Below are 22295 nucleotides of genomic sequence, written 5' to 3'. Positions count from 1 at the left end.
AATTGGATGCCATTCAGTCTTACCCTGAGCCCACAAACCTGAAGGAGGTCCAGCGGTTTTGGGAGTTGACCGGATGGTACCATAAATTCATTCCAGGTTTTGCTGACATCGCAGTACCCTTAAATAACCCGAAGAAGAAGGACATGCTGTGGAATTGGACTACAGAGTGTCATGAGAGCTGGATGAAACTCAAAGCAGCACTACAGTCTCCACCCATCCTCACGCATCCTGATCTTTCTAAACCTTTTAAGGTCTACACAGATGTCAGTGATGTGGGGTTGGGCGCAGTGATGGCTCAGAACTTTGATGGAGAGCATGTTATTGTCTTCTCATCCCGAATCCTCAGTAGTGCTGAAAAGAACTATTCCACTTCAGAGAAGGAGTGTTTGGCAATCGTTTGGGCTGTGGAGAAATGGTGTTATTTCTTGGAAGGAATACAATTATTATTATTATTTATTTCTTAGCAGATCCCTTATCCAGGGCGACTTACAATCGTAAGCAAATACATTTCAAGTGTTACAGTACAAGTAATACAATATGAGCAAGATAAATGCAATGACTTTGGTTCAAGCAAGTACAAGTGTGACAAAATACAATTCAATAATACAGCAGATAACAGTGACAGTGATAGTTACGTCAAGATATGATTAAATACAAAATACTACAAATTAAACACTTGGCAGATTACAGTATTCTGAAGTACAGGATTAAATGCAGTAAAATAGGGGGCAGATAAGAGCAAATAAAGCGCATTTATGGGAGGATGATAGTGTCCCAGAGGAAAAACAGAGGAGTTCTACAGGTGCTGTCTGAAGAGGTGAGTCTTAAGGAGGCGCCGGAATGTGTTCAGGGACTGGGTGGTCCTGACATCTGTAGGTAGGTCATTCCACCACTGCGGAGTGAGGGTGGAGAAGGAGCGGGCTCTGGAGGCAGGGGAGCGTAGAGGAGGTAGAGCCAGTCCTCTAGTGCAGGAGGAGCGGAGAGGTCGAGTGGGGGTGTAGGGAGAGATGAGGGTCTGGAGGTAGCTGGGTGCAGTCTGGTCAATTTGAAGTTGTAACCGACCATGCAGCTCTAGCCTGGGCCTTCAATTGTCCAAAGACATCCTCCCGGCTCACTAGATGGACACTCAGACTTCAACAATTTGACTTCACTGTGCTGTATCGAAAAGGAAGTCTCAATACCGTTCCTGATGCTTTATCGAAGGTTCCAGTATCTGGTCCATCCAATATTGCAGTCTACTCCAGCAATTCACAGAGCTTCAGCTTGGATTTGCCTGTTTTGTTTGACGAAATTGCGGCCTCTCAGTCAAGGGATAAGAACATCCAGGAGATCCTCGGTTCATTAACATCTTCCAACACCACCACCAAACCTGACCGCATCACCTATGTGGAACACCAGGGAGTTGTATATAGGCGGGTACCAATCAAAGGCGATGCATTCAAGTTTCAGCTTGTGGTCCCCTGAGTTAACATCAACTTTCTTACAATACTTCCACAACAATCCACTAGGGGGACATCTGGGCAGGCTAAAGACACTTCTCAGAATGCTGGAGGTGGCCTGGTGGCCAGAGATTCGCAAGGAAACTTGGAGACATACTAAGGAATGCCAGACCTGTCAGCAGTATAAGGCATCGAACACAAAACCTGCAGGAATTTTACAATCCACCACTGTTCCCGAACAGAGAGAAATGCTTAGAATCGACCTGATGGGCCCATTTCCCCGCAGTAAGAGCGGTAACACCATACTTGTGGTAGTTGTTGATTATTACTCAAAATGGGTTGAGTTTTTTTCCATTATGAGATGGCAAGACTCCCCGGATTATTAACATCCTGATTAGGGACATCTTTACTCGATGGGGCACACCACGCTATTTGGTGTCTGACAGAGGGAGCCAGTTCACCAGTCAACTCCTGAAAGGTATCTGTAAGACCTGGGGAGTTGTGAACAAGCTCACTACAGCATACCACCTGCAAATCAACCTCAAAGAACTTATAAACCGCTCGGTGAAGACAATGATCGCCTCTTATGTGGGGAATAACCATGAAGAATGGGATAAGTGGATTTACTGATTCCGATTCGCCATCAATTCTGCTCGCCAGGAATCCACAGGATTTAGTCCCACTTAATGGGCATTGGGGAGAAGATTAAAAGGGCCATTGGATTGGCTTTGTAATGTAGCTCCCCAGCAAGAGTCGTTAAGACAAAACTTACTTGAAAGGCAACAGCTGTTAGTTCATTAGGTGGTTAGTAATGTAGATAAGGCTCAGACTAGGCAGGCCAATTATTACAACTCCAAACGTAAATATGTAACATTTGAGGAGGGTGATTTGGTCTGGGTTAGGTCACACCCTTTATCTGAAGCTGCTTCTAAGTTTTCAGCTAAGCTTGCACCCAAATGGACTGGTCCATTTACAGTAATGAAGCGACTTGGACCGGTTAATTATCAAGTGCAGTTTGGTGATCACAAGTGTGACACCTTAAATGTAGTTAACTTAAAACCCTACTTTGGTTTTAAACCCAGTTGTGCCTCTTGTTTGGGGGGGGGGGAAATATGTGACACCGACCACATATAATGCAGTAAGAAACTCCCCATCTGCAACTTAATTGATTGCAGTTAGTCTGGCCAGACACCTTAATCCGAAATGTAATTATCTCAAATTGGTCACAAACTTGTTCAATTAAGAATTATAAAAAAGTGGGTATACAACCTTAAGAGGGGTAGTATAAAAGCACAGGTCTATCTATCAAGGTGGGTGGTTTTTTTTTCTACTTTTTGACCTCCTGCTGCCTCTGCACCTGTGCTCCTGATTGAATTTTCTAAGAAGCCTATGTACTCTGTAATTGCTGGATAAAGCGACATGTGGATACAAAATTATGCCATTAGCAGGAAATGATCTGAAAGCTAAAAGAGGATTTGTATCATCAAAGTGGTGAGACCATTCCTTTTTACCAATTTTCATTGCTGGATTTGTTTACTTTGTTGCTTTGCTTCGTTTCATTGTTGGATTTGTTTATTTTGTAACTTTGTTTTGTTGTGTGCATTGGATTATGTTTTTTTGCTTCTTACCTGGAGCTGGACTTATCTCAAGGAGTTTGGGCCCAACAATATATCTATTTATATCTCTCTCTGTCTGTCCTGTGCTTGTTTTTCATAACACATTGTTTTGCTCAATTGAGTGTGTGGATATGGGTACATGTAGATATATTTCCGCTGAGATGCATTAAAGGATAGTTTGTTTAGAACCATGGATTCAGGTTTTTTATGTCAGTTGGTTTGGTTAAGACTTTCTTTAAGATTACTCTTAATAATCTTTTTTCTTTCTAAAGATACATAGATTGGCCTTAGTCTTTCAAATAAAACCTTTACAAGTTGAAGCACAGGTCATCACTTGTGAGATACTGTACTCTTTTTTTTCATTGTATGGCAGACATTATCTCACATTATCTCTAGTTTCAAACGCATTATCAAAGGCGGCACAATTACGACATGGAAAAAATCCAGTATATTTGTCCAGTACACCTAGATCTCTCGAACATTAAAATGAGTCAGCCCTTAAAAAAACACTGTCCGTGTTCATTTCTGTGTATATGACATTGTCTATTATTATTATTATTATTATTATTTATTTCTTAGCAGACGCCCTTATCCAGGGCGACTTACAATTGTTACAAGGTATCACATTATTTTTACATACAATTACCCATTTATGCAGTTGGGTTTTTACTGGAGCAATCTAGGTAAAGTACCTTGCTCAAGGGTACAGCAGCAGTGTCCCCGACCGGGGATTGAACCCACAACCCTCTGGTCAAGAGTCCAGAGCCCTAACCACTACTCCACACTGCTGCCCTATACACAATACCTGTCATGTAAGCCTATTGGTATCAAACCGATCACAATTAATGTGATCCGTGTTTTCAGTCAGACTGATAGTTTTAATCAATCATCGAAAAAGCAGCAGTGCTTTGCAACTGTAGTGCGTCTTGCGTACCTTTTGGTAAGATACCCACTCAGAACTTGTCCGCTTCCTCCAGCCCCCTAAGGAACACTGGAGCAGTCATCAATAACAGGGAGCAGTTGGCCAAAAAACAACACTCGCTGTCTCCTTCACGCTCAAACACGAACACTCTCACTCTTCCTCGTGGATAGCGAGTCCAAACACTTTATAAACGCATTTCGCTGGCAAATCACTATAGAAATGATCCCGGAAAGTATTGTTTTATGGGCAAGTGGCCGACCGTCTCCCTCCAACTCTGAGTGGCACCGGTAGCTGTGCCGCTGACAAATAAACAGGAGCTTTCATATAATGCAATTGCTGTTGCCCAGTGAGGTGTTACAACAACATTTCAAACTCATTCCAAACTGCAGGCGGTTAAAAGCTAAATTGGGTTCAAGTTTCTCGTATGATTTAAAAAGTAGGAGCCAGTTGCCTCATTTGCATTGTCTGCCTTCCTCCTTTGCACTGTGAAGTCTATCAAATTTGTGCTTAAAATCTGAATACGATTCCCATTTGAATCGTATATATTTGGTTTCCATTTTAGCTCTATGCATACACACTGTTCTGTTGAGCTCCCAGGGTGTTATCTAATAAAACACCATAATCGGTTAGCACGATCGGCTGTTAATCGAAATTTTGGTGTTTCAAGCCCACGCAGAGATGATGCTTTTTGCATTTCTTTATCGCATTAGAAAATGGCACTATAATACGTTTTTATTTCCTCCAATTACACTGAAGAAAAAAATGTGCTGTTTTTTTAATTCAAAAAATTAATTAAGAAAAAAATAATCCTAGTCGTGCTGTTTGCAAAAACCCGGGATCGAAGCAGGGACCGTTACAGTCTAACGCTCTCCCAACTGAGCTATTTTAGCTTGACGCGATTTTGCTGTCGAGACAGCATTCTTGTCGTCAATCGCCTTTTTGTCAAGCCAGTAAACCTGCATGTAATGAGAAACGTTCAACAGTTTGGAAACACCACAATAGAATCCAATGCCTTTGCAAATGTGTTTCCAAACTGTTAGTTTTTCTCCCAAATGCGGTTTCTCAAAAAATGGTTTTGCCTACTTTTTATTATTATTATTACTTTTTCCAGAGTAAGACCAAAAGGCAAACATCCAGGAAATAGTTAAACACTGCTACAGCGCTTGAACTGTCTCAACAAACGTTTAGCTCTAAAACGTGTACATTAAAAGTCTATTAACATCTTTAACACAATCATCGGTGTTCCAATAGCGGTTAATCCACATGGTGATCAATAAAGTGAATGCTGGCTTTGTTCACATATTCGCAAGACGTTTTCACGATTCACGCATATTCTGAACAAGCACACTAGAATATGGTAATGAAAGGACAGGAAAATAACTGCTTTATTGGCTCTGGTCTTGTCTCGTCACCTTGATTACTGTCCGTAAGAAGTGGCATTAATCAAAAACCTAATTATGTAAGGTTCCCAATGCGCAAATACGCAGCATATTTAAACTTCTTCACAATCTTAAATCTTCCCACATGAATGTCAAATACGTACTGACAAGTACTGCCCTTTCCCAATGTAATACTCTGCTGTGTTTGAACACCAACGATGGCTTGGATATGATGTATTAAACCACGATACTATTGTTCCCACTTTCTTTATTACTAGCAAATGTGATTTTTTTGTCAGCCCTTGTGCCCTAATGGATAAGGCACTGGCTTTCTAAGCCATGGATTGTGGTTTCGAGTCCCATCTGGGGTGTGATTTTGTTATAGGAGGCTGTGTGGTCCAGTGGTTAAAGATAAAGGGCTTGTAACCAGGAGGTCCCCCGGTACAAATCCCACCTCAGCCACTGACTCATTGTGTGACACTGTGCAAGTCACTTAACCTCCTTGTCCTCCGTTTTTCGGGTGAGATGTAAATGTAAGTGACTCTACAGCTGATGCATAGTTCACACACCCTAGTCTCTGTAAGTCGCCACGGATAAAGGCGTCTGCTAAATAAATAATAATAAAATGAACATAATTATAGTAAGTTTTATTGGCATGTGATATTTTGTAGATCTTGTTATCTGCTTAGTCACCTCACGCTAGCCAGAACGTGCTCGAGTGCTCTGGCAGCAGCCATGAAGCAAGTCAGTTTTTCAGCTGAAATAAATATCTACTTTGTTTTTGTGGATGGGGGTGTTTTGAAAAGATCAGTTAAATAGCTACGTATTTTGAAATAAAGATGTATTCATTATTATGAACGTTAACAGAAAGTATATTGTATTATTATTTCCCACGTGTGCTTGACTTGTACAAATCTGATAGAGTTTCAACAAAGGCATTTGACTTGGGTTCATTATTTAGCCTATACTGCCATCTACAGCATTACTGCGGGTGTCGTTTGCTTCTTTTGACAATAATACGGCTGTTTTCACGGAAAACCGTGAGAGCATGTAGCCGTGGCTGAGTGGTTAATGAACAAACAGAGCTGTCAGAAATGGAATTCGAACCCACGCTTCCAGGGTAACTGTGATCTGAACGCAGTGCCATATCTCGCTCAACCATCCTGAATTACACACGTCTTTTTACAACATTGCAGTACACTGCTGAACCTCCGATGTCTGACGCTGCAGTAAATCAACTCGTGTGTGTGTGTACTTATTCTTTTTCTGTTATATGAAGGAGGGCGACCTGTTTTGTCGCATTCTATATGGGATTGTAGCAGCCACACCCAGTGACACCCAGTGAGAGTCCTAATACCGACACTACTAAAAATTAATTAAAAAGGTTTGGAATAGGAATGACAACAGAATGACAAAGGCAGAATAACAATTCACAAAGCTTTATTACAATGATCCATGATTCACATAAATCAGTTCAAATAACTAACAATAAAATGTATTAAAGTTGTACTAAAAACAAGGAGGGGAAATTGAATAAAGCCAGCCAATAGCCATATTTTAAAAGCATGGGGTATTAGACCAACATATAGCAGCGATTACACTTCTCTTTAAGAGTGCTAGGTGATTGGAAACAGCTCTTCCCAGCAAGGGTTCAACAACAAAAGCCAGATTGTTAATACACACAAGTTTTAACAGTATTAGGGAACGTTAGCTGCAACATTACAGGATTAACTATATTAGAGCAATTCAACAACAATACAAGTTTAGTTAAGATAATTAGCAGCAACGTTCAGGTTTAGCAGCGGTGTAGCATAAGTAAACAGAAGCAAAAGGTGTGGGGACATTTACCTGCTGCTGGAACACTTTTAATCTAACAAAACAAAATTGATGAGACCGGGATTTAACCACACGTCTCAGAGCTTTATTCAAGAGACTAGCTCTCGAATTATCCAACACTTTACTTTTGGAATATACTCACACGGCTGTAAAACCGCAGACACAGAAACAGTGCGTCTCCAGAACACTGATCTACAGCAGCAGCACACCGAATCTCAGGTCCCACGCACCTGTCGGTACTTCCTCTCTCACCCCGCCTCATAGAAAGAAACTTTCTCACGTCAGCCCGGCTAGCTCAGTCAGTAGAGCATGAGACTCTTAATCTCAGGGTCGTGGGTTCGCGCCCCACGTTGGGCGTCCTTTTTAAATACAAATTGTAGATGTTTCTTCGAGGCAATTGAACAATGTCTGATTCTGTTCACATTGTATAAAGTATTGCAACACAATTACTTATTGGTCATTGTCATATAGCAATTGCTATTGTAAAATGTGTGCATCATTTAAAGCTATACCGATATTGAAATAAATAATCTTACTTTCGTGGGTTGGCTTCAATCTGTTTCTTTTTTTACACTTGTCATTACATCATTCATGGAGCAAGTTAGTATGTGCGTAATAAACCCAATCGGCCCTTGATACAATAGACAACCCTAGTCTGTGCTGAAATGAAATAATGCGGTTTTCTACTATAGCAAACGCAGCTTGTCGGAATGGCCGAGTGGTCTAAGGCGCCAGACTCAAGGACGCTGTCTTTCCAAAGAATTGTGTGTTCTGGTCTCCGAATGGAGGCGTGGGTTCAAATCCCACTTCTGACAGTTCACTTTTACTTATTTTTAAAATGAATAAATCTGTTCATTTTACTATAAAAGATTGTTTCAAGGAAATCAACAGCTGATACCAAACTCTTGTCAGCACTCAATACCATTTTAATTTCCATTTTAAATCGGACTAAAATAGCATTCCTAACACAGTTTGCATTTTTGTTGTAAACACGCTACTTGTCGAAGTCACTGAAAAATATTTTGTGTAGAAACATGTTATTTAACTAAAGATTGTTTTAATATTTCAAATAACATATTACTTTGAAAAACATCTCCAACTGCCACTGGATCGTGGTCTCAGGCTGGGATGTGGACCATTGAGAACAGTATAAACAATCTATTAGTGGAAGTAGCTTACATGAGAAATGCCCTCGTTTAACATGCTAGGATGATCGACTTCGGTATTCTCCAACTGCTGTTTACATTTTCTAACACGTTATGAGGACGAATACAAAGGTTGACAGCTTCCTTGTAAGTGGGGGTAAGCACAAGTTATTTTCAGATGTAATGTCTATTTTAAACTCAATCTAGTCCTGCGTAGTGCAAAAGACATTGCTATATTTTTATATTAGTCAAGCCCTTTTTAAAGTGTTCTTAAATTGTTTTAACATTAGCAATGATCAATTTAAATGTGGTTATTGATTTAAACAACTGAACAATTGTGGGCTTGATGGTTTCTTTTTTCTACGTTTCTACCGGAATGAAATACGCACTCAAAATGTGTCCCCTTCCTTCAACAACCCCCGACTGAAGATTGAAGTGGTCATTACTTGCAGCGAGTAGGTTCCCGATAACAACACTCATTGTCAGCTCGGTGCTGAGAAGAAAACACTGCCACTCCTCCTGATGGATACCGAGACCAATCCCTTCAAAACGTGTTTCATTCTAGAAATTATCCTTGCAAATATAGTCTTAACTTGTATTAGCAGACCGTCGCCCCCAACTGGCAAGCTCTACTTCATATGAAACAATGACTGGGCAACAACGAGGTGTTACATTAACAATACAAACTAACTCGAGACAGCCAAGCCGTTAAAGCATACCTTAAGTTTGTCGCGTGATACAAAAGCAAGTATTGGCATTTTTGCATTGTCTGCCTCGTCAAACAAGCTCGAGCCACAGCACACAGCGCTGCTGCATCGGGACACAGATTGTGGATTTATAAGCGACTGAATAAACGAGCTGAGACTACTTTTTAAAGAAATTGAAAACATACCTCTAGTCGAAATATTTGCTATTTAGTTAATTCAATTATTTTTTAAATTTGCAATCACAGACTACATTGCCAAAATAAAAATAAAAAACAACTGACAATCTGATTTGCTCGTATCAAGCTGCAATGAAGCCTATGAGAATCGCTAGCGTCATTAAAGGGGAATTAGCTCAAATGGTAGAGCGCTCGCTTAGCATGCGAGAAGTAGCGGGATCGATGCCCGCATTCTCCAAATAATTTTAAAGTATCTGCATATTTTCTCCCAGCGCATTATGGAGTTAAATACAAAGTGTGACAATTCTTTGTAACAGAGACGCCCACCCTGCATGTGTATTTTAATGCACAGTCTGCTAATTTGTAATAATCCCCGGACTGAAAAAACTGCAGCGCGTGATATTTTGTAGGTCTTCTTATCTCCTATGTCCGCTAACGCTAGGCACAACGTGCCCGAGTGCTGTAGCAGCAGCCATGAAGCAAGTTAGTTTTTCAGTAGAAATAAAGTTTTTGTGTATGGGTGTTTTGAGAAGATCAGTTAAATAGTTACGTATTTTGAAATAAGGATGGATTCATTATTATGAACGTTGGCAGAAAGGATATTGTATTATTATTTCCCACGTGTGCTTGACTTGTACAAATCTGATAGAGTTTCAACAAAGGCATTTGACTTGGGTTCATTATTTAGCCTATACTGCCATCTACAGCATTACTGCGGGTGTCGTTTGCTTCTTTTGACAATAATACGGCTGTTTTCACGGAAAACCGTGAGAGCATGTAGCCGTGGCCGAGTGGTTAATGAACAAACAGAGCTGTCAGAAATGGAATTTGAACCCACGCTTCCAGGGTAACTGTGATCTGAACGCAGCGCCATAGCTCGCTCAACCATCCTGAATTACACACGTCTTTTTACAACATTGCAGTACACTGCTGAACCTCCGATGTCTGACGCTGCAGTAAATCAACTCGTCTGTGTGTGTACTTATTCTTTTTCTGTTTATATGAAGGAGGGCGACCTGTTTTGTCGCATTCTATATGGGATTGTAGCAGCCACACCCAGTGACACCAAGTGAGAGTCCAAATACCGACACTACTAAAAATTAATTAAAAGGTTTGGAATAGGAATGACAACAGAATGACAAAGGCAGAATAACAATTCACAAAGCTTTATTACAATGATCCATGATTCACATAAATCAGTTCAAATAACTAACAATAAAATGTATTAAAGTTGTACTAAAAACAAGGAGGGGAAATTGAATAAAGCCAGCCAATAGCCACATTTTAAAAGCATGGGGTATTAGACCAACATATAGCAGCGATTACACTTCTCTTTAAGAGTGCTAGGTGATTGGAAACAGCTCTTCGCAGCAAGGGTACAACAACAAAAGCCAGATTGTTAATACACACAAGTTTTAACAGTATTAGGGAACGTTAGCTGCAACATTACAGGTTTAACTATATTAGAGCAATTCAACAACAATACAAGTTTAGTTAAGATAATTAGCAGCATCGTTCAGGTTTAGCAGCGGTGTAGCATAAGTAAATAGAACCAAAAGGTGTGGGGACATTTACCTGCTGCTGGAACACTTTTAATCTAACAAAACAAAATTGATGAGACCGGGATTTAACCACACGTCTCAGAGCTTTATTCAACAGACTAGCTCTCGAATTATTCAACACTTTACTTTTGGAATATACTCACACGGCTGTAACACCGCAGACACAGAAACAGCGCGTCTCCAGAACACTCATCTACAGCAGCAGCACACCGAATCTCAGGTCCCACGCACCTGTCGGTACTTCCTCTCTCACCCCGCCTCAAAGAAAGAAACTTTCTCCCGTCAGCCCGGCTAGCTCAGTCGGTAGAGCATGAGACTTTTAATCTCAGGGTCGTGGGTTCGAGCCCCACGTTGGGCGTCCTTTTTAAATACAAATTGTAGTTGTTTCTTCGAGGCAACAGAGCAATGTCTGATTCGGTTCACATTGTATAAAGTATTGCAACACAATTACTTATTGGTCATTGTCATATAGCAATTGCTATTGTAAAATGCGTGCATCATTTAAAGCTATACCGATATTGAAATAAAGAATCTTACTTTCGTGGGTTGGCTTCAATCTGTTTCTTTTTTTACACTTGTCATTACATCATTCATGGAGCAAGTTAGTATGTGCGTAATAAACCCAATCGGGCCTTGATACAATAGACAACCCTAGTCTGTGCTGAAATGAAATAATGCGGTTTTCTACTAAAGCAAACGCAGCTTGTCAGAATGGCCGAGTGGTCTAAGGCGCCAGACTCAAGGACGCTGTTTTTCCAAAGAATTGTGTGTTCTGGTCTCCGAATGGAGGCGTGGGTTCAAATCCCACTTCTGACAGTTATCTTTTACTTATTTTTTAAATGAATCAATTTGTTCATTTTACTATAAAAGATTGCTTCAAGGAAATCAACAGCTGATACCAAACTCTTGTCAGCACTCAATACCATTTTAATTTCCATTTTAAATTGGACTAAAATAGCGTTCCTAACACAGATTGCATTATTGTTGTAAACTGGCTGCTTGTCGAAGTCACTGAAAAATATTTTGTGTAGAAACATGTGTTATTTAACTAAAGATTGTTTTAATATTTCAAATAACATATTACTTTGAAAATCATCTCCGACTGCCACTGGATCGTGGTCTCAGGCTGGGATGCGGACCATTGAGAACCGTATAAACGATCTATTAGTGGAAGTAGCTTACATGAGAAATGCCCTCGTTTAACATGCTAGGATGATCGACTTAGGTATTCTCCAACTGCTGTTTACATTTTCTAACAAGTTATGAGGACGAATACAAAGGTTGACAGCTTCCTTGTAAGTGGGGGTAAGCACAAGTTATTTTCAGATGTAATGTTTTTATTTAAGATCAATATTGTCCTGCGTAGTGCAAATCAAATTACTATATTTTTATATTAGTCAAGCCATATTTAAAGTGTTCTTAAATTGCTTTAGCATTAGCAATGACCAATTTGAAATTTGCTTATTGATTTTAACAAGTGAGCAATTTATGTGTTTCTTACCCGTTAAGTGCCATTGTCCTAATCTGAGACTACTTTGTCATTTTTGGCGCATTTTTAACTGGCATGTTATTTGAATTTTCTTTTAACTCTATTGTTATGATAATTTACTCTAATTTTGTTAACCGTAACAGTTAAGTCTAGATGTAAGGTATCAGATTAAATAAACAAAGCTTGTGTTCAGATATTTTTTTTTGTTTTAATAAATGTATTGGTCCTCTATGGGTAGAGTCAGGTAAACTGCATACCTGCCGTTTCAACACCTTAACAATTACAAAATACACACACTAAATTGAAAAGTAATAACACAAAGTCTTGCCTTCAGTTAATATTTTAGAAAATCTATTTTGCTACAGAAGACAATGTCTCTCTGGGGTTGGCCTGTCATTAGATTGCCGATGTAAGATCCCTGGTCCCATCGTAGAAGCAGGATAGTTTATTCACAAATAAATACATACACGTTTGTTTATGTTTCTTTTGTTGGTAAATTAACCCAATACATTATTGCATTCTGCCACATAATTAGACGATCAAAGCCCATTTGTGCCAGTGCGCATTCAAAGGAGACGCGCTGAGAGAATCCTAGTTAAATACTAGTTTTACTGATTTAAACTAGTTGTTTAATGTTTTCTTTACTTTTAAAGCTGAGAATCAAACACACTTGCGACAACTTCATAGCCCTGCTGGCTACGAACACATATCGAGTCGGCTGTTTCCTATAACCCTGGTGATACCGAGTGTTTTCCAAGTATCAGCATCGGCATTACCATGCGTTTGGCATGCTTGCTGTGCACTCTAGCATTGCATAACAAGCATGTAGTATGCCGGGACTTCGTGGCGCAACGGTAGCGTGTTCAAATCACATCGAGGTCAAAGCCTTCTTTGTTTCTATTCCGCACTATTTTGTTTTTTAACGTGTTTGGATTTGAATGTTTCCGTGCATTTATTTAAACAATTTAGCCTACACGACATATCGATTGTATAGCGATCAAACAGAGATTTATTGTATTGTGATTCTTTTTTATGTTTTATTTGATACTGCACAATAAATTAAAGTGACTCCCAAATTAATGTTGGCCAGTCTTCAATGACATAGTTGGGTAATAAAGTCATATTAACACTTCATTGCATGTTATATTGAAAACAGCTCTACAAAAACTAGTTTTGAAGAAACTTAAAGTACAGCAAGTAATTATTGATGCCTTAAAGCTTAACAGACCTGTACAAATTAACAAAGAAAACATAAAAAGGGGCACATAGTCGGCAGGATGTGAACATGAGCGGGGAACCTGCAACATCTTTTAAGTCCATCACCTTAACTTCTTGGCCAAAACTACTTTGTGTAAAGTACCAAGTTCTATAAACATATCACAGACCAAGAACAAATACACACAGTTTGTTTTTAATAAAACATTGACGAAACCACAATCCCTGGTTTAGGAGGCTAGTGCCTTATCCTTTAGGTGACTGCGGCACTTTCATATGGATAGTAGTCAGCGTGACAAAATACAACCAGAGGGAAAAAAGCAGTGGTTTCCCTGTCATTCCATTGCCATATTACATTGTGCATGTTGAGAATATGCGGGAATCCTGAAAACAGCATTGTAATATGTGAACAAATTAATAACCAAATTTAATTAACGCATGGATTAAACGCTATTGAGTGTTACGGTTGTTAATTAACTTGCAAAGCAAACGTTTTAGAGCTCAATTTTTAAGAGAGTTCAAGAGCTGACATATGCAGGAGCTGGCAATATTGACGTATTCCCAAGGGCTTTATCTTTTGGTCTTTCTGGGAACAATTTAAAAAGAAAAGAAAGCAATGTCATTTGTAAAGAAACGAATTTGATAGAAAACCTAATGTTTTCGAGGTCAGTTGTCGATTTAAATGTGTCCAGTAATGTGCACATTTCCCTGATTGCGAATATAATACGAAGTCTTACCTTCAGTTAATATTTTAGAAAAACTGCTTTGCAAACAGAAGAAAAACACGCTAGCAGAGGATGGTTTCGATCCATCGACCTCTGGGTTATGGGCCCAGCACGCTTCCGCTGCGCCACTCTGCTGCTGTTGCAGCATAACTCAATTACCAAGCAGCAGAAAAAAAAAAAACTGAACTCATCGTTTTAACCAGCCACACGGCAGTGGCCGGGCCAAACCATGGAAACGTCGTAAATCAGAGTTGATCCGTTTTCTTTTCTCCCAAATACGTTATGCAAAGTATGCAACTTTTCTGCCCACTTTGATCACAGGCAGTTTTATTCCCCAGTTTCGGCGGCCAATTACAATATTCTGTCTCTCGAAAGCATCTTAAATCGTGGAAAGCGCTCTTTGTTTAAAATTACACAGAAGACTTCTTTTGTTCGACCAGGCTTACAATTACATATTTTCTTGTTTTCAAATAGATTTTTTGAAGCGCATATGGGGCGCTATAGAAAATATATATGATTAATTGATTGAATGTTGGCCTGCGTTTGGTCTGGCAGGGTTAATTCTTAAAAAGACAACGCTGAAGGGTCTGATAAATGATTGCAATTATTTGAGATGCTGCATGTAGACAATAATGTAGGAGCACCACCACAGTTCCGACAAGGTTCCATAGCGTAGTGGTTATCACGTCTGCTTTACACGCAGAAGGCCCTGGGTTCCATCCCCAGTGGAACCACTGCAGTTTGTTTTTAAATGATATCAATCCCTGGTCAAGACAAAGTCTCTCTGGGGTTGGCCTGTCATTAGATTGCCGATGTAAGATCCCTGGTCCCATCGTAGAAGCAGGATAGTTTATTCACAAATAAATACATACACGTTTGTTTACGTTTCTTTTGTTGGTAAATTAACCCAATACATTATTGCATTCTGCCACGTAATTAGACGATCAAAGCCCATTTGTGCCAGTGCGCATTCAAAGGAGACGCGCTGAGAGAATCCTAGTTAAATACTAGTTTTACTGATTTAAACTAGTTGTTTAATGTTTTCTTTACTTTTAAAGCTGAGAATCAAACACACTTGCGACAACTTCATAGCCCTGCTGGCTACGAACACGTATCGAGTCGGCTGTTTCCTATAACCCTGGTGATACCGAGTGTTTTCCAAGTATCAGCATCGGCATTACCATGCGTTTGGCATGCTTGCTGTGCACTCTAGCATTGCATAACAAGCATGTAGAATGCCGGAACTTCGTGGCGCAACGGTAGCGCGTCTGACTCCAGATCAGAAGGTTGCGTGTTCAAATCACGTCGAGGTCAAAGCCTTCTTTGTTTCTATTCCGCACTATTTTGTTTTTTAACGTGTTTGGATTTGAATGTTTCTGTGCATTTATTTAAACAATTTAGCCTACACAACATATCGATTGTATAGCGATCAAACAGAGATTTATTGTATTGTGATTCTTTTTTATGTTTCATTTGATACTGCACAATAAATTAAAGTGACTCCCAAATTAATGTTGGCCAGTCTACAATGACATAGTTGGGTAATAAAGTCATATTAATGTAACCCACTATTACAATGAGTCACATTGAGAATTAAGTTCAGGGAAAATATATGTGAATTCTGGAGATCTCTCTCTAATGCTGCGTATACCCTTCTTAAGAAAATGTACTTTACGTTATACAGTTGCCTTAATATATTTATACCAGGTTACTTTATTATAAAGAATCACTCAGCAACAACAAATATACTTTATGAAAAGAAAATGTTTATAAAAGTAATATATATGTAGCAATTAAAATTGTTACAATATTGTTCACAGTAAAAAAAAAAACATTGGAAATAAAAATATAGAATAAAACAAAATGTTTCTATCAGTTGTGCACAACGACTAAAGTACCTCCGGAGGACTTAAATATAAAAAAAAACAAGTCCTTCTGCTGAACTGTACAGTCCCGCTGCAATATTACAAGCCGTCTCGGTAGATGCAATGGATCAAGTCCTCCACTCTTCGTAATCTCCGGTCTCCACGAACTATTAATAAAATATAATAGCAATGCAGGACAGTGAAGATACAGCATATAGAAATTTCAGATGTATTCCTAGGACGGTAGCTCTAGCACTCGTTTGCACATTGGAAATTAACATGCAGGCAACTGACTGTGCACGTGTTTATTGCGGGCACAGAAGGGGGGGTCGTGTTAAAGAAACAGACTCACTGATACCCATATTTGGAAACAGGAAGCATGGGGGTTACATTCTCCCTCCCTAAAAGCTATCGTCCTCGATAGTAACACCCACAAAAAATATCCATATATTTATTTAATCATCTTCTATATGCTAATGCGAAATCAAAGCCTGAATCAATAGCTCGGTCTGTTTATGCAACTGTTCCAATATCATTTTGTTTTGCTGTTGTACACAGGAAACAATTTGTGAAACAGCTCTATTGTAATCGTGTTTCTTGTCAGAAGTTATCTTTTGACAAGTTACTTCAAAATCTTTGAACTTAGATGGCAGTTTCCTCTCTCTTTCTGATCGTCTTAACACTTGGGGATCTATGGTCTCCCTAGGCTCAGTTTTGGAACTTTGTTGAAGTTCACCCAGTGCTGATTCTGAGACTTCCTCGGTTATTTCTCTTTCAATAGTAACCTCAGTTACTGGTCCCGTCACGTCGTCTTCATGCAAAGAAGAATGGAGTGGAGGATCTTCATCAGTCATTGGCAGGTAAGTACAGAACTCAGGAGCTTCTGGATTCAATCCAGAACCAGCAATATTCTGTTCTTCTTCAGAAGGAATTACCGATTGATCTGTATCATCCTCATCAGAATTTCCAGTTTCATCCAAGGTCCCTGCAGTCTGCCTCGTCCTCGTACGTCTTGCCTTCTCAGGTACTGTGCCATCATCAACTCCCTCTTCAGCCGATATGAATCCACAAGGACACAACATGTCTCTGTGCAATGTTCTCTCAGGTCCATCATCTTTCTCTGGTCTAATCACATAGACTGGCAGCTCTTCTCTAACCTGCCGTACGACAATGTAAACAGCGTGTTCCCAGCGGTCAGCTATTTTGTGCTTCCTACGCAAATTTACATTCCTAACCAGGACTCGATCTCCTTCCTCCAAGGATGATGCTATGACCTTCTTGTCCCATCTCTGTTTATTGGCCAGCTGTCTTTACTCTGCTTCCTTAGTGGCTCGCTCGTAGGCATATTTTAGCCTCTGACGAAGTTCCTTCACATATTGCTGATGAGTCTTATGGTCATGTCCAACAGGACTGATGCCAAAGCACAAATCTATAGGCAATCTTGGCTGCCTACCAAACATGAGGAAGAACGGAGACTCTCCAGTAGTGTCATTACGAGTGCAGTTATATGCATGAACGAGAGGGCGAACATACTTCCTCCAGTTATCTTTCTTCTTCTCAGAGAGGGTACCCAGCATGTCAAGGAGGGTTCTGTTAAATCTTTCCACTGGATTTCCTCTAGGATGGTAAGGTGTAGTTCTAGATTTAGTGCCACAAATTTTACAGAGCTCTGAAATGAGTTCAGACTGAAAATTTGCACCTTGATTGCTATGAACTCTCTTGGGAAACCCGTAGTGGCAAATTACATTCTCCCACAACAGATTGGCTACAGTCTTGGCAGTCTGGTCTTTAGTTGGATATGCTTGCGCATATTTTGTGAAGTGATCGGTTATAACTAGTATGTTCCGAATATCTTTGGAATCAGGTTCTAATGATAGAAAATCTATGCAGACAAGCTCCATGGGAGCATAAACATTTATATTGACCATTTTTGCAGCCTTCTCTGCCCTTGCTTTTCTGCGTAAGCACCTCTCACAAGTTTTGCATTTCTGTTCCACATCCCGGGTCATCCTTGGCCAATAGAAGCGTGCTCTAGCCAAATCCAGAGTCCTCTCATAGCCAAGATGTCCAGTTTCATCATGTACTCCTTCCAAAGCTCTAGCCTGGTGACTTTGTGGAATCACCAACTGATCGAATAGTTCTTCATTCCTCATCACCCGCCGATGTAGAACACCCTCTTTAAGGAGAAGTTTAGGCCACTCTTTTAAAAGTAATCTTACTTCAGGGGTCTCTGACTTTCTGAATTTTTCTTCAAGCTTTCTGCCTTTCCCCAACAACTGAATGACTCTGGACAGATTAACATCTCTGTTTTGAAGAACTTTCCAGTTTTCTAAAGTTAATCCAGGAAGTAATGGTTGCCCTGGCCATGGTTCTGGAAATTCAAAATCATCTGGAATGGCACCCTCTCCATTAGGTAAAGCATCTACAGCGCTAGGTTTGTTCCCACTCACTTCTATCTCTGGATTCTCTTGCTCACCAGGCTCTTCTGATTCAACTTCCTGTGCAAGTACTACTACCTTATGCCTCAGGAAAGCAGCCTTACACACATCTGACTCCAGGGTGTCAAAATCAGGGTCTTGTCTGGTTCTGGACAGCATTTTAGCAATTCTCTCCACTTGCTTCTGGGAGTCATCATCATCTGCAGCAGGTCCATTTGGCCTTCGGGATAAGCCATCTGCATCCATATTAGTTTTTCCAGATCTGTAGCTTATGTCAAAGTTATAGATAGACAGGGCTGACAACCACCTATGTCCTGCAGCATCCAATTTTGCAGTTGTGAGAACACATGTCAGAGGATTATTATCTGTCACTAGTTTGAATTCTGTCCCATATAAATAGTCATGAAACTTTTCACTTATTGACCATTTCAAAGCTAAAAATTCCAATTTGTGAACAGGGTAGTTTTCGTTCACTTCGTCCTCGACTAGCATATGAGATAACTCTCATTTTACCATCCTGGACCTGGTAGAGTGCTGCTCCCAGGCCTGTGATACTGGCATCTGTGTGTAAGATATAATGGAGTTTCCAGTCTGCAAATCCTAACACTGGCAATGTAGTGAGCTTCTCTTTGATGCATTCAAATGCCCTTTGACAATCTGCTGTCCATCGATCACCCAGAGACTGTCTTGCTTTTATTCGCCAAGATGCCCCTTTCTTTCTGTTTGAAGCTTCGCCCACCAACAAATCATTTAATGGCCTAGCAATGTTTGCATACTTTTCCACAAAACGTCTGTAATACCCTGCGAAGCCAAGAAAAGACCTAACCTCTCTGATGTTCTTGGGCATTGGCCAATCTATTATAGCTGAATCTTCTGGGGGTCAGGGCAGATTCCCTCTTCCGAAATCTTGTGTCCCAGATATGCCACCGAATTCTGGAAGAATTTACATTTTGAAGGAGAGAGCTTCAAGCCATACTGAGCAATGCGATGCATTACCTTCATTAGACGTTCCTCGTGTTGTTCAAGAGTGTCTGAAAATATAATTAGGTCATCCAGGAAAGCAACCGCTTCCTGTAGATTAATTCCTGACATCACCCGCTCCATTGTTCTCTGAAATGTAGCTGGGGCATTGGTTAAACCTTGAGGCATCATTTTGAATTGCCAATTACCAAATGGTGTTGTGAATGCAGTCTTGGCACGGTCAGACTCTTCTACTTCAATTTGATAATATCTGCTTTTTAGATCTAGTACTGAGAACCATTTTGAGCCTGAAAGAAGAGCAAAAGTCTCCTCTATTCTAGGAAGTGGGTATGCATCCCGCCTGGTTAGACGATTCAGTCTTCTGTAGTCCACAACCATTCGTAGGGATCCGTTTTTCTTTCTAACCAAGACAACTGGAGATGCATAGGGGCTGTCAGACTCTTCAATAATCCCAGTAGTCAGCAACTCATGAAGGTGACTTCTCAGGTCTTCAAAATCAGCTGGAGAGACACGACGGGTGCGCTCTTTGAATGGAGTGTTGTCTGTGAGCACTATTTTGTGTGTTATCCCAGGAGCATGTCCTATGTCGAGATCATGGAGGGAGAATGCACTGCCTACTTCTTTTTCTATCCTAGTAGTAATATCTTTCTTGAAATCTTCAGAAACTGGTGAGTTATCAAAATCCAACTACAGCCTTGTTGTATTACTGGGACCAAACTTTTCTCCCTCCCTCAATACTGCAGTAGCACTAGAACATCTGGACTCCATCAGATTTAATTTGGAGACATCTAATGCCCTTATCCACTCCACTGTTTCCCCTGCAGCAACAACACTTCTGGGTTGTAAGGTGATGTCAAGATCAGAGGCATTTTTGACCATGACTCCAATCTTGGTATGATTTTGAGGGTCTCCTTCTAGCAGCTGATTGTAAACCAGTAATCCTCCTGCAATGGGATGTCCTTCAGATGCTTCTATAAGTATATTGCATCCTTTGCTATAGATATTCTTACTCAGCATACATTTCAGCTCTTTAGACTCGTTCGTGGGAACCGTAACAGGTGTTTTACTGGCTAATCTCACTTTGGTAGTTTTTGCTTTTGCATTGGCTTCACCAATTGTATTGGTATAGGCAGCAGCCCAGTCGCAGCGGATAGCCAGCCTCTTCAAGTATTGCGCACCAGCCTTCTCCTCACACTCACGCATGAGATGCCTAAGTACATTTGTTCACACTAAGAGAGGTACAGTAGTATTACATTGATTGTCAGGGCAAACAAGAACTAACACATAAAAGCTGTTTTCTGTGCCACAAACATCTTCAGGAAATTGCACATTAACTTCTATGAATCCTAGATAAGGAACAGTACTACCTCCCGCACCAACAACACAGAGTAAGTCTTGTATCGAGCTTAACTTGAGCTGTGACAAATACTGACGGTAAAATGACTCAGATAGGCAAGTTACCTGTGATCCAGTGTCTACTAAACAGAGGCAACGAACACCATCAAGAAAAGCAACAGTGTGACATGACTCACCAACAAGACCAGGAGGTACGCCCTGTAAACTTTTATGAAAACTGGGTATATTGTGCTTTTGAGTTGTTTTGGGACTGGGTGTACATGAATTCAGTGCCTCTATCTGTCCCTTGTAGAGACACCCATCTAGTTTAAAGGATGCAATGGAGTATAAGCTTCTCTGCGCTGTGCAGCCCTGTTCTCGCATCTATTCCTGAGCTTTTGCTGAACCAGCACTGCATTCACTGGATTAGAGCACTTTTCCATTGTGTGTCCATCTTTGCCACAATTATAGCAGAATGCCCCCATCCTATTGGGTCCCTTCTTAACTGTGGTTTCTGACCTTTCTCTTAATTCAGCAGAGCTGCTCCTATTACTTGCAGTATCTGGGGCTCCACTAGTATTTGACACACCATGTGTACTTGAGGATACCTTTGCTTTTTTCCAATCCTTTTCTAGCTGTAGGACCCTTTGGGCAAGCTCTTCTTCTCTGCTGGTTGAACCGGGAACTGTATGGGATACAGTACTAATATTATCACCAACACCAACAGACTTGGCAGAAACCTTGGGCTGTGTTGCACCAAGATGACGCTTCTTTCTGGTCTCTTTTGACTCTTTCTCCTCCTTAAAAGCTCATACCTCAAATAAAACCTTTGAGTATGATAAGCACTGCTCAGAAATGTCACTCAGAAAGTCCTTCAAGTGCAAACGGTCTATTAACGTATCATCCCAACAACCCCTGATAAATTGCTTCAACAGTTGCTTATCAGGTTGTGTTCCAACTAAACCATCCCTTTCCATTACTCGTTGCAGGACAGCATGGAGTCTACGAAGATAGTCTGATGCTTTTTCAGTTGCATTTTGATGTGTCTCAATAAACTGTATAAACAGCTCCTCGCCACTTGCTACACTGCCATAAGCCTTCTCTAGCTCTTCAAAGTACTGCTCAGCAGTTGCGTCTTCTCCTGCTTATAGGGCAACATTCAAAGCTGGGGGTAAAAGACTTTCCAGTAACTTGCGTCTTTTTGCATTAGCAGTGAGATCAACATCTTTAATTACCTGGCGAATCTGAACTTCGGCGCCATGTTTCATAGTCTGCTTCACTACTTGGCTTACTGGCAGTGCCCGAAAAACACTTGAGCTTGTAACGGACATTGTTAAGAAATGCACCTTCACTCGCAGTTTTCACTACATGCTCTACTACAACTTTCTGTACATCACTAGGAATAGAGATAGGTGTGGACTGGTTGCTGTACACATTTGGCTGTTGAGAGGGTGAAGAAAAGGTT

At 40.4% G+C, this 22295-nt stretch overlaps 7 non-coding genes across 7 annotated transcripts; 5 read left to right on the top strand and 2 right to left on the bottom strand.

The window, feature by feature from the left end:
• Positions 1-4003: 4003 nt before the first annotated feature.
• On the bottom strand, positions 4004-4219 carry LOC131703395 (small nucleolar RNA U3). The gene has a single exon (XR_009309857.1). It is a non-coding gene; the product is annotated as a small nucleolar RNA U3 (small nucleolar RNA).
• A 3677-nt stretch (positions 4220-7896) lies between these two features.
• trnal-caa (transfer RNA leucine (anticodon CAA)) lies at positions 7897-8007 on the top strand. The gene is made up of 2 exons: positions 7897-7934; positions 7962-8007. It is a non-coding gene; the product is annotated as a tRNA-Leu (tRNA).
• Positions 8008-8721: 714 nt separating this feature from the next.
• On the bottom strand, positions 8722-8927 carry LOC131703588 (small nucleolar RNA U3). The gene has a single exon (XR_009310027.1). It is a non-coding gene; the product is annotated as a small nucleolar RNA U3 (small nucleolar RNA).
• A 2140-nt stretch (positions 8928-11067) lies between these two features.
• On the top strand, positions 11068-11140 carry trnak-uuu (transfer RNA lysine (anticodon UUU)). Its single transcript has one exon. It is a non-coding gene; the product is annotated as a tRNA-Lys (tRNA).
• A 347-nt stretch (positions 11141-11487) lies between these two features.
• trnal-caa (transfer RNA leucine (anticodon CAA)) lies at positions 11488-11598 on the top strand. The gene is made up of 2 exons: positions 11488-11525; positions 11553-11598. It is a non-coding gene; the product is annotated as a tRNA-Leu (tRNA).
• Positions 11599-14872: 3274 nt separating this feature from the next.
• On the top strand, positions 14873-14945 carry trnav-uac (transfer RNA valine (anticodon UAC)). Its single transcript has one exon. It is a non-coding gene; the product is annotated as a tRNA-Val (tRNA).
• A 508-nt stretch (positions 14946-15453) lies between these two features.
• Positions 15454-15525, top strand: trnaw-cca (transfer RNA tryptophan (anticodon CCA)). Its single transcript has one exon. It is a non-coding gene; the product is annotated as a tRNA-Trp (tRNA).
• Positions 15526-22295: the final 6770 nt, after the last annotated feature.

This window comes from Acipenser ruthenus, chromosome 32 (assembly GCF_902713425.1).
Source record: "Acipenser ruthenus chromosome 32, fAciRut3.2 maternal haplotype, whole genome shotgun sequence".
NCBI classification, from domain to species: domain Eukaryota; kingdom Metazoa; phylum Chordata; class Actinopteri; order Acipenseriformes; family Acipenseridae; genus Acipenser; species Acipenser ruthenus.
The sequence above is the reverse complement of the archived record's forward strand: the minus strand, read 5'-3'. Positions and strand labels throughout refer to the sequence as shown.